Source organism: Mesocricetus auratus, unplaced genomic scaffold (genome assembly GCF_017639785.1).
Source record: "Mesocricetus auratus isolate SY011 unplaced genomic scaffold, BCM_Maur_2.0 Super-Scaffold_100714, whole genome shotgun sequence".
Taxonomy (NCBI): Eukaryota; Metazoa; Chordata; class Mammalia; order Rodentia; family Cricetidae; genus Mesocricetus; species Mesocricetus auratus.
This window is the reverse complement of record NW_024429270.1, coordinates 4,554,833-4,567,333: the sequence shown is the minus strand read 5'-3', so window position 1 is coordinate 4,567,333 and position 12,501 is coordinate 4,554,833.

Genomic DNA, 12,501 nt, shown 5'->3' with positions numbered 1-12,501 from the left:
AAATAGCAGCAACCATAAGATAGAGTCTTACCACAAAGACAGAGGAGCTACATCAAAAGATTCACCATTGGGAGCCTATAAAATAAGATAGATCAGCTCTTTCTGGGGGTTAAATCATCCCAGTCGTAACCCCTTTGCTCATCAGTCCTCCCTCTCTGTCACTGGGTTCCTGAAACAGCTAACCTGACAAGGGTTACCTCTCAAATCCCAGACTGATGCCTGGGAATCCAGCATGGGACTGATCAAGACCCCCTGAATGTGGGAGTCAGTGAGGAGGCCTAGGCAATCTATTGGGACAAATGGACTTTGGGTGCCCACCCCACAATGAGAGATGCACTCTCATCCTGGACTCTTAGGGGAGGGTCTAGTCCTTGCACTCGGTGAAATGACAGACTATGGACACCCCATAGGGGGTCTCACCCTCCCTGGGAAATGAGGGAGTATGGGGGGGTTGATGGGAGGGCGTGGGATTGACATGTGAAGCAACCTTGTTTCTAATTTAAATTTAAAAATAAAAAGAAATAAGTTAAATCTTGTCACTATGAAGACATAGTGCAAAATTTTAAATGTATTTTTGTGAGTTTGTACTCTTAACAAATAGCTGTAGAAATAAATAAATGAATAAATGAGATAAAAGAGATGCATTCCTTAAAGAGGAAATCTGAATAACTCTGAAGTGGTTGTACTTTCTATTAAGTGCAGTTTATCTCCTTTTGAGTGTGTTTCATGATCAGTAATTCAATAGCAAATATTAAGGAATGGGAATGAAATAAGAATGATTGTCTAGTATAAGAGACAGTCACATAAATACCACCTATACTAGAGAGGGTTCTCTAGAGGAATAGAACAAATGGAAAGCACACATATTGCAAAGCAATTGTTATACTAAATTCACAATAGGAGCTCAGTATATACTGCAGAGGATGAGAACTCAGTAACTACTCAGTACATGAGATTGGATACCCTAGCAATCCCTACCTGGCATGGAAGGCCTGGATGATTGCTAGAGAGCTGCTTGACTCTGATATATGTTGGAAGGTGGACAAAACTGGGTTCTGTTGTCAGGGTCTCATGATGGTAGCTTTGGCAATAGTGAAGTAGAATCACTGACTAGCAAGTAATGAAGGCAGGCAGAAAAATGCAGCACTACTTTCCCCTCAGACATTTTATTACTGGGCCATGGGCAATGGTGCTGCCTTTGCTCAGAAAGGGTCTTCCCATCTCACTTATTGTTCTTGGAAACAACCTCTTTGACCTACCAAGAGTTATGTCTTATAGTTGATTCCAGATTGTATCAGTTCTAAAGCAAAGATTACCTCTCATAGCACTCAAACCAAATCATAAAGTATAAAACCACCAAGGGTTAATCATGAAGCTCTCAGTTGCCCCATGTTCTGATATCTAGCTTGTTTTATTCTCGTGCAAAAAAATGTAGCCCCAAAGAAATAAGAACACATCAGTCACCCAATTTGATGGGCATTTTACCAAACAACAAACATGTCACAAATCTGCTAAGTTCACAAAAATGAAGACATGTATAGATAAAAGGAGACTAAAGTCATGACAGCTGAATTCAACAAACTTTGAATAGCATATTAGAATCAAAAAATGGTCATTGATAGAAAACGGGTATGTAGACCACTGAACTCTGTCACAGCAAAACTCATTGTGACTTTTGGGGTACATATCACAACTGTATAGAATAGCAATATTAGGCAAATTAAAGTGAAAATGGCATGATAATTTTTGTGACTTAATATTAGGAAATAAAAACTTGTTTAAATTTGTAGGATAATATTAGTACCTCTATTTCTACATGATCGACTCTGAAATCCCATGGAGCACAATTCTGAAAAATCTGTGTTACCCAACCTGATAAGAAATGAAGACCATAACCAAGCAAAATAGGAAAGCCTATTCAACTTAATTGTCTGGAGTTTGCCTGTTGAAGCTCCTTGTAATTTCACATCATATAATATTAATTTTTAACTCCCATACACTGTTAGAAAAATGGCATTGATTCTGTGATTATTATAGACTTCTTTTCAATGATAAAACTATGAATCAATCAAATTTTTGTAGTTTAAACAAATATTTCCATTGTTTACTATTTTAATATGAATTAAAGAGGAAACGTGGTTCTCTGATAGAATTCTGAATGATGCATATTGTAGAATTTAGAAAATATTCATAAAAAAGGAATACTTAAGTTCTATTTTGAGAAAAAATATCTAAGGATCTTTCAAAAATGCATTAATAATCTAATATTTACTTTCTTTTTATTAAAACAAGTGGAGGATGGACAGATTGCTCAATGCTTAACATGAGTACAATTTCCAGCACCCACATAGTGACTCACTATCATTAGTAACTCAAATTCCAGGAAAATTGGTGTTTTCTTTTGACTTTTGTGGTTACTGCATGCAAGGGGTACACAGGCATACATGCACACATACACGCATACACATAAAATAAAAATGAATAACATATAATTAACAAATGCTCTATTATCCCTTAAGAAAGATGACTTTAAATATACTCTTTTAAACTCTTATTTCTAAAATGTTATTCAAGCAATTCTACAGAAAAGTTGGAAGGATTAGAGAAAACTATTCTTAACTATGTCACCCACCTATGGCTGTTAAGAATCTGTCATGTGATCATTCTGTTTGTTTTTGCTTTTTTTTTTATGAGACAGGGTTTCTCTGTATTGTTTTGGAGGCTGTCGGTCCAGCCTAGCCTCGAACTCACAGAGATCCGCCTGCCTCTGCCTCCCGAGTGCTGGGATTAAAGGCGTGCACCACCGCCCGGCTTCATGTGATCATTCTGACGTATCTACACCTGTTGTGTGTGGGTGCATATTCACATTTGTCCTAAAAATCTAAACTGGGTAGACGAAACATTAAGAGGACAAACCTTATTTTCAGTTCAAATATGTTGACAGTTTCACAGGAAATCGTCATTCAATATTTATTTATTTATGTTTAGAACTGTGACACTCCTGAAGGTTAGGTTTGTTTCAACTTTAGTCTGTACCAACATTTTGTAGTTATTGAAAAGTGCTTGAAGTTCACAGTGTTTACCTTACTCACAGTTAAAGTTTTTTGTTCTATTTCTATTTTTAAGACTTCTTCTATGGTTTTAGAAAGCGGTGTGCCTGGCAGAAGTAAATCATTCCTATTAAAATATGTTTATTGTGTGTATGTGTTAATATATGAATATCTAATGCATGATACATATATGAAATCAGAGGTTAACTTCTACAATTGCACTACTGGCCAATTTTCAAGTATCTCTTTGAATCTCTACATATGAGAGCTGAGATTACAGATTTGAACCACCTCCTCTGGTGGTGGAACTCAGGTTGAAAGGCTTGTGTGTCTAATGATATTACATTAGGAACCACTGCCTCAGCACGTTTCTTTGGTCTGGATTATATATATTTTCTTACTCACATTAACTTACTTATACACTTAAAATTTTTATATTGATATGTGTGTTTGCTGTGTTTACATCAAGTGAGATAATTTATCTTTTCTCTAAAGTCTCATTTGTATATCATATTCTCTCTGGGAATAAGGACAAAAGCACAAATAGAACACTTTCTAAACCCAGAAAGTGTCAGACACATGAAACTATGTTGTACATGTCATTCATGAATATCTAGTTATTGCCGGGCGGTGGTGGCGCACGCCTTTAATCCCAGCACTTGGGAGGCAGAGGCAGGTGGATCTCTGTGAGTTCGAGGCTGGGCTGGACCGATAGCCTCCAAAACAACACAGAGAAACCCTGTCTCATAAAAACCAAAAAAATCTAGTTATTACAGATTACAGCATTTCTATTTATGTGATTGAATTAATATTCTTAACTTCTGGGATACCCATGTTTTAGCCCTCGAGGCTACCCTGCTCCCAGAGTGCTTTATCTTCCAAGATGATTATCACAGCATACAAAGAAAAAAGATCTTGTATTATTTTGACCTTTGCCATGTTTATCACAATAGTTTAATCACCTCAAGTCTACAGTAGACAAAAACTACTAATAAGATAACAGATTAAAATGGTAGACAATATTCTATAATCACAAGTTTATTATTCAAATAATATTTCATGTGGTACCTATCAATTCCCTGCATGTGTTCTTAGTGATCAGGTACCTAAGTCTCACTTTAACACAACAGAAGCATAACTCAATGTTAAAAGATTATATAAATTTTCAGGGGTAGAATTTAGAAAAACATAGAGGAAATTTTATTTATTTATTTTTATTTTAATTATTGGCTGTTGACTGGTGACTAGTATTTCTTATAGGCTAACTCTGTCTTAAGTATTAATACATAGCTAATAATATATGTATTTCTCTTTTAATGTTTTTATTTAAATTAGAAACATGCATGTTTCAAATGTCAATCCCAGCTCCCTCTCCCACCTCTTGTCCCTCCACCAGCCACCCCCCAAGCTCAATCCCCACATCATTCTCCAGGGAGGGTAAAGCCCTCCTTGGGGGGATCTACAGAGTCTGTCATTTCATTCAGGGCAGGACCTAGGCCCTTCCCATTGTGTGCAGGCTGAGAGAGCATCCCTCCATGTGGAATGGGCTCCCAAAGTTCATTTGTATGCCATGATGAACACTAATCTACTACCAAGGTCCCAGAGATATTTGAGGCCTCATCACTGACACTATATTCATGGAGTCTGGATCAGCACCTTGTTGACCTCTTAGCCATTAGCCATTAGTTCAAGAACTCCCTCTTATCCAGTCAGCTGTCTTTGGGGGTTTTACCGGCAGTCTTAACCCCTTTGATCATCACTCCTCCATTTCTGTCACTGGGTTCCAGGGGTGCAGTTCAGTGTTCAGCTGTGGGTATCTGTCTCTGCATCCATCAGTCACTGGATGAAGGTTCTAGGATGTCACATAAGGTAGTCACCAACCTTATCATCAGGGAGGAGCTATTAATGTAGTCTTTCTGCTATTACTTAGTTTTCTAGTTGGTGTTATCCTTGTAGATCTCTGGAAATCTCACAACTCCAACTATTATGGTATCTCTCATCCTGGTCTCCTCTATTCTTACCCTGACTCAACCTTCCTGCTCCTCCATGTGTTCTTCTTCCATCCTCTTATATCCCTCTCCTTTTCCTGGTTCTCTCTCCTCTACTCCATGTTCCCAATCTGCTCAGGAGATCTTACCTCATTCTACTTCTCTGGGGTATAATGCATATCTCTTGGGAACCTCCCTGTTTTCCAGACTCACTGGCCCTGGAATTGGAGGCTGACACTCCCCTGATCCATGGCTAAATTCCATATATGAATGAGTACATACCATGTTAGTGTTTTTGTGACTGGATTATCTCAGTCAGGTTGGTTTCTTCTAGTGCCACCTATTTGCTTGCAAATTTCAAAATTCCATTTTTTTTTTGGTTTTTACGAGACAGGGTTTCTCTGTATTGTTTTGGAGGCTATCGGTCCAGCCCGGCCTCGAACTCACAGAGATCCGCCTGCCTCTGCCTCCCGATCCATTGTTTTTTTATGCTGAGTAGAATTCTATTGTTTAAATGTACCACATTTTCTCTATCCACTCTTCAGTTGTGGGGCATTTAGGTTGCTTCCAGGATCTAGCTCTTACAAAAAATGCTGATATGAACATAGTGGAACAGATGTCCTTGTTGTATAAATGGGTGTCATTTGGGTATATGCTTATGAGTTGAATTTGTGTGTCATGTGGTAGACTGATTCCCATTTTCCTGAGGAATCTCCATACTGATTTCCAAAGTGGCTGAACAAGTTTGAACTCCCACCAGCAATGGACAAGTGTTCCCCTTTCTCCACATCCTCTCTACCATAAGCTGTCATTGGTGTTTCTGATTTTAGCAATTCTTAAGGTGTAAGATGATATATCTCAGGGTTGTTTTTATTTACATTTCCCTAATGGCTAAGGATAGTGAGCACTTTCTTAAGTGTCTCTCAGCCATTTTAGACTCCTCTATTGAGAATTCTTTATTTAGTTTAGTCCCCCACTTTTTAATTGGATCCTTTGGTGTTTTGGAGAGTAGCTTCTTGAGTTCTTTGTAAATTTTGGAGATCAGTACTCTGTAAGATATGGGATTAATGAATATATTTTCACAATCTGTGGATTAACTTTTTGTCTTGCTGACTGTGTCCTTTACTTTACAGAAGCTACTTATTTTCAGGAGGTCCCATTTATTAATTGTAGATCTCATTGTTTGTGTTATTGATGTTATGTACAAGAAGTGGTCTCCTATACCAATTCGTTTAAGGGTACCTTCCATTTTCTCTTCTAACTGGTTCAGTGTGGCTGGATTTATCTTGAGGTCTTTGATTCATTTGGACTTAAGTTTTGTGCATGGCAATAGACATGGATCTATCTGCAGTCTTCTACAGGCCAATATCCAGTTATGCTACCACCATTTGTTGAAGATGCTATCTATTTTCCATTGTATAATTTTAGTTTCTTTGTCAAACATCAGCTGTTCATAAGTTTGTGGATTAATCTCAGAGTGTTCAATTCTATTCCATTTGTCTGCCTGTCTATTTTTGTGCTAATATCAAGCTGTTTTCATGCTTGTAGCTCTATAATAGAGCTTGAAGTCAGGAATGGTGATGCCTCCGGATGTTGCTTTGTTGAGCAGGGTTGTCTTGACTATCCTGGTTTTTTTGTTTTTCCATATAAAGTTGATTATTGTTCTTCCAAGGTATGTGAAGAATTGTGCTGGAATTTTGATGGGGATTGCATTGAGTATGTAGATTGCTTTTGGCAGGATTGCCATTTTTTACTATAATGAACCTACCTATCCAACAGCATGTGAGATCTTTCCATTTTCTGGTGTCTTAATTTCTTCCTTTAAAGACGCAAAGTTCTTGTGATACAGGCCTTTCACTTGTTTGGTTATTTTTACTCCAAGGTATTTTTTGTTGTATGTGGCAATTGTAAGGGGTGATGTTTCTCTGATTTCTTTCTCAGCCCTCTTATTATTTGTATATAGTAGGGCCACTGATTTTCTTGAGTTGATCTTGTATCCTGCCACTTTACTGAAGGTGTCAATCAGCTGTAAGTGTTCCCTGGCAGTGTTCTTTGGGGGCACTATCGTATCATCTGCAAATAGTGAAAGCTTTACTTCTTCCTTTCCAATTTGTATCTCCTTGATCTCCTTTTGTTGTCTTATTGCTCTAGCTAGAAACTCAAGTACAATATTGAAAAGGTATGGGGAAAGGGAACACCCTTGTCTTGTTTCTGATTTTAGAAGAATTTACTTGAGTTTCTCTGTATTCAGTTTGATGTTGGTTGTTGGTTTCCTGTATATGGCTTTTATTTTGTTTAGGTAAGTTCCTGTTATCGCAGATCTCTCCAAGACCTTTATCATGAATGGGTGTTGGATTTTGTAGAAGGCATTTTCAGAATCTAGTGAGCTGATCTTGTGATTTTTATGTCTCAGTTTGACCATATGGTGGATTACATTTGCTTCTTTTTGTTCTAGAGCTTTCAGTTGTGTTGTTAATTCTCTAGTGTGACTATTCTCCAATTTCTTCATGCGGGAACTTATTGCTATGAACTTTCCTCTTAGCACTGCTTTCCAAATGTCCCATAAATTTGTGTGTGTTTTGTCTTCATTCTTCTTTGATCCAGGTGTGGTGCAATTTCGCATTATTCAATTTCCATGAGTTTATAGGGTTTCTGAAATTTGTATTGTTGCTGAATTCTTACTTTATAGCATGGTGGTCTGCTAAGATACATGGAGTCATTTCAATTTTTTGTACCTGTTGAGGATGGATATGTTGCCAAATATGTGGTCGATATTTGAGAAGGTTCCATGTCATGCTGAGAAGAAGGTAAATTCTTTTGTGTTTGGATGGAATGTTCTGTAGATGTCAGTCAAACCCAATTGGGTCATAACTTTTACTAGTTCCTTTGTTTCTTTTTTATGTTTTGTCTGGTATTCCTGTCTACTAGTGACAGTGGGGTGTTGAAGTCTCCCACTATAAGGGTGTGAGGTTTTATGTGTGGTTTGCATTTTAGTAATGTTTATTTTACAAATGTTGATGCATTTGTATTTGGGCCATAGTTGTTCAGAATCAAGACTTCATCTTGGTGGATATTTCCTGTGATAAATATGAAATGACCTCCTTCATCTCTTTTGATTGATTTCAGTTTAAATTCTAGTTTGTTAGATATTAGGATTGCAAACCCTGCTTGTTTCTTGGGACCATTTGATTTGAAAATATTTTCCCAACCCTTAACTCTGAGGTAACATCTGTCTTTGAAGCTGAGGTATGTACAACAGAAGGATGGGTTCTGTATTTGAATCCTTTCTGTTAGCCTGTGCCTTTTAATGGGTGAGTTAAGACCATTAATATTTAGGGATATTAATGACCTTTGATTGCTCATTTTGATTTGTTTCAGAATGGTTGTTCTTGGAGGAATTGTATGTGGATTTCCACCCCCTTTCCCTTTTGGATGTTAGTAAAGTGGGATTATCGATTGTCTATGTTTTTGTGGTAATAGTTAACTTCCTTGGACTGGAGTTTTCCTTCAAGAACTTTCTGTAGAGCTGGCTTAGTGGATATGTATCATTTAAATCTGGTTTTGTCATGGAATATCTTGTTTTATTCATCTATGTTGATTGAAAGCTTTGCTGGGTATAGTACTCTGGGCTGGCATCTGTGGTCTCTTAGTGTTGATAGAGTATCTATCCAGGACCTTCTGGCTTTCAGAGTTTCCATGGACAAGTCAGGTGTAATTCTCATAGGTTTGCCTTTGTATGTTATTTGACCCTTTAGCTGCTCTAAGTATTCTTTCTCTATTCTGTATTTTTGGGATCTTGATTATTATGTGGAGAGAGGATTTTTTTTGTGGTCCACTATATTTGATGTTCTGTAAGCTTCTTGTACCTTCATTGGCATGTGTTTCTTTAGGTTGGGAAAGTTTTCTTCTATGATTTTGTTGAATATTATTTCTGTTCCTTTGAGTTGGGTTTCTTCATTTTCTTCTATACCTATTATTCTTAGGTTTGGTCTTTTCGTGGTGTCCCACATTTCCTGTTTTTTTTTTCTGTTAGGGATTTGTTGGACGTGATATTTTCTTTGTTCAATGAATCTATTTCTCCTAGTGTATCTTCAACACCTGAGATTCTCTCTTCCATCTATTGTCTTCTGTTGGTTATGCTTGCATCTCTAGTACCTGACTGTTTCCCCAGTTTTTCCATTTCCAGCATTCCTTCAGACTGTGTTTTTTTTATTGTCTTCATGTCAGCTTTCAACCCTTGCACTGTTTGAATTGTTTCTTATAATTTTTGCTTTGTGTTTTCCTCCCTTTCTTGCATTTGTTGGATTTTTTGGTTTGTTTTTTCTTCTATTTCTTGCATTTTTGATTTGTTTTTTACTTTCACTCTTTTAAGGTATTTTCTCACATCCTCTTTGAGGACCTCTATCATTTTTATTAAGGTGTTTTTAAAATCATTCCCTTCTGCTTCATACACATTGGGGTGTTCAGTTCTTACTGGTGTAGAATCTCTAGACTCTGGTGGTGTTATATTTGTTTTTTGTTTTTTTTGCTGAGTATGATCTTACATTACCTCTTTTCCATCACTTCTTCCAGTGTGTATAGAAAAAGTCTCTTCCTTTCCTGGTGGGTAGGAAACCAGGTTTCCCTTTCTGTGGTTGCAAACAAATACAGTACTCTCTGGCCACTGCTGTCTGTATTCTTCCCTCTGCCTTGAGTACGAGCAGGAGTAGACTGCCTCTCTCTGCAGGCTCCTGGTCACTTGGTCGTCCATCCAGGGGTGAGTCGATCTGGCCGAGGTCCCTAGGCCACGAGACCCAGGAGAGGGTGAGCTTGAGAAATTTGGGTCTAAGATGGGGACCTGCTGCTCACCTCTGCCCTCTGCCCTGAGTATGGGCTGAAGTGTTAATATATGTATTTCTCTATGGTCTTATTTTACTGACAATGTCAGACTTATAACTCTTCTCCTTCTGTTATCAGACAGAATCTTCTCTAACTATACTTCCCAGAATCCTTCTTGTCTCCTAGTCCTGCTTATCTTGCTTCTTTATTGCCCAACAGTGCTTCATTCATCAACCAATAAGAGAAACATATGTACAGAAGTCTTCCCCCATCATCTTCTCTTTCTGTCTAAATAAAAAGAAAGATTTTAACTTTAACATAGTCAATATATATATATACATATATATATGACAAAACACTATTAAGCAAGAATTATAATTATAATTTTTAATCTAATAACAGAGAAATAATTATTTAAATCACAAGATTCATTACAAAACAATCTCAGTGTGTAGGTAGAATAATTAGTTGCATTTTACTTCTTTTAAATTTGAGAAAATTTCAAAAGTGATTAGGTGATAAAAATTTATCTATTTTGTGAAACACACAAAGTAGAAATCTTTAGCAAACATATATTTTATTATGAACATGAAGAAAGAGCTTGTCAACGAAGGAGAAAAAAAAGCCTTACAAAGATCCTGGGCAACTTTGTTAAACTCAGTGAGTTTCAAGACAATAGTAATGGACATGAAGAGAACTGTATGAAGGGAGAGGTAGATGAGGTGATAGGGAGTTGGGAAAGGGTAATTTGTGAGAGGGTTGGTATATATTATGTTCACTTTTGAAACTGTGAAAGAATACATTTAAAAAATATAAACCTGGAATTACAATGGACGCATCCATTTCTTTTTTTTCTTTTATCATTTTTTTCTTTAAATTTTAAATAGCTTGTTTTACATGTCAATCCCAGTTCCCTCTCCCTCCCCTCCTCCCGCACCCCCATCCCCCCCCAAGGCTCCCACCCTATTGCCAAATCCTTCCACATAGGGGATATCTAGAGTCTGTCATTTCACTCTGGGTAGGGTCCAGGCACTCCCCTAAGAGTCCAGGCTGAGAGAGCATCCCTCTTTGTGCTATGGGCACATGATGACTGTTTGTATTCCAGGGATAGACACTGATCCACAGCTCAGGGCCCCATAGGTTGCCCAGGCATTCTCGCTGACACTCACATTTGGGGAGTCCAGATCAGTCCCATGCTGGCCTCCCTGCTGTCAGTCTGGGGTTCAAGAACTCTCCCCTGTTCAGATCAGCTGTCTCTGCTGATTTTGCCAGCCAATTCGTTGCCAATTTGCTCATCACTCCTCTCTCTGTCACTGAGTTCCTTGGGTTCAGTTCAGTGATTAATTGTGTGTTTGCCTCTGCTTCCATTAATCACTGGGGCAAATTCATACAACAAGGGCATCTGCTCCACTATGTTCATAGCAGCATTATTTGTAATAGCCAGAATCTGGAAGCAACCTAGATGCCTCTCAACTGAAGAGTGGATAGAGAAAATGTGGTCCATTTACACAATGGAGTATTACTCAGCAGAAAAAAACAATGGAATCTTGAAATCCGCAGGTAAATGGATAGCACTGGAAGAAACCATCCTGAGTGAGGTGACCCAGTCACAAAAAGACAAACATGGTATGCACTCACTCATATATGGATTTTAGACATGGATCAGGATAGTGCCAGTCTGCACTTCCACTGATAGAGAGTCTGGGAAACAGGAAAGAACCTAAAAGTTATGCATATATGCATAGTACCCAAGAGAAGAGGATTGAGACAAGATCCTCTGAATGGATGGGGAACACGGCGAGGGGTGGGAGGGGAGTGGGAGCTGGGAAGAAGAGAGGGGGAGAAGAGGAAGAGAGAGTAGGTCATAGGGGAACAGGAAGTTGAGTGGGTGGGGGTAGAAAAGGGGGAAGAGGGAATCATAGGTTAGAAGACAGATCAGGCACCAGAGTGACCTCGAGTGATCTAAAGGGATAACCAATTGGCAAGCTAAGCAATAGCGGAGAGACCACCTCGAATGCCCATTCCTGATAATGAACTTGATGTCTATAACCATCCGGGACGCATCCATTTCTATGAAGTATGTTACACAATTCATTTCTTTATAATGTAGGACTGATCAACATGAACTCTAACAAATTTACAGATGTGACAGGGTGGAAAACTTAGGGGCCAGAGAAAATATGTTCCTGAAGAAGCTACTTGAAATCCTTGGCCTTACAATCTCAGAGCTGCAACATTTAAACTAAAATATGCAATGTGTCTAGCAAGATGTGTGTACCAGTAGAATAGTGGCAAGACTGATTATAGGAATGATCAATTGCTTTCTTTGTTATATTTGAGGACTGTTTCATGGGAAGGAATTCATGCCTCATACTATAAATATAAGCAAGTTCAAGGATGGGAAAGTTATAAACCCTAGCAGAGAAGCTATTGATGGCATTTTGCTAAATAGTCATGTTGCTATAGTGCCTTGTAAACATTCCTGTTTATCCACAGATTATATATATGTAATATATTAAATATATAATAAATAATATATTTATTCATAGATTATATAATAGGATTGTTTTAGAACATTGAAAACTTCTGTTAAGGCATAGATGCTATTATTTGTAGGGTATTATTTTATTAACTCATTGAATATT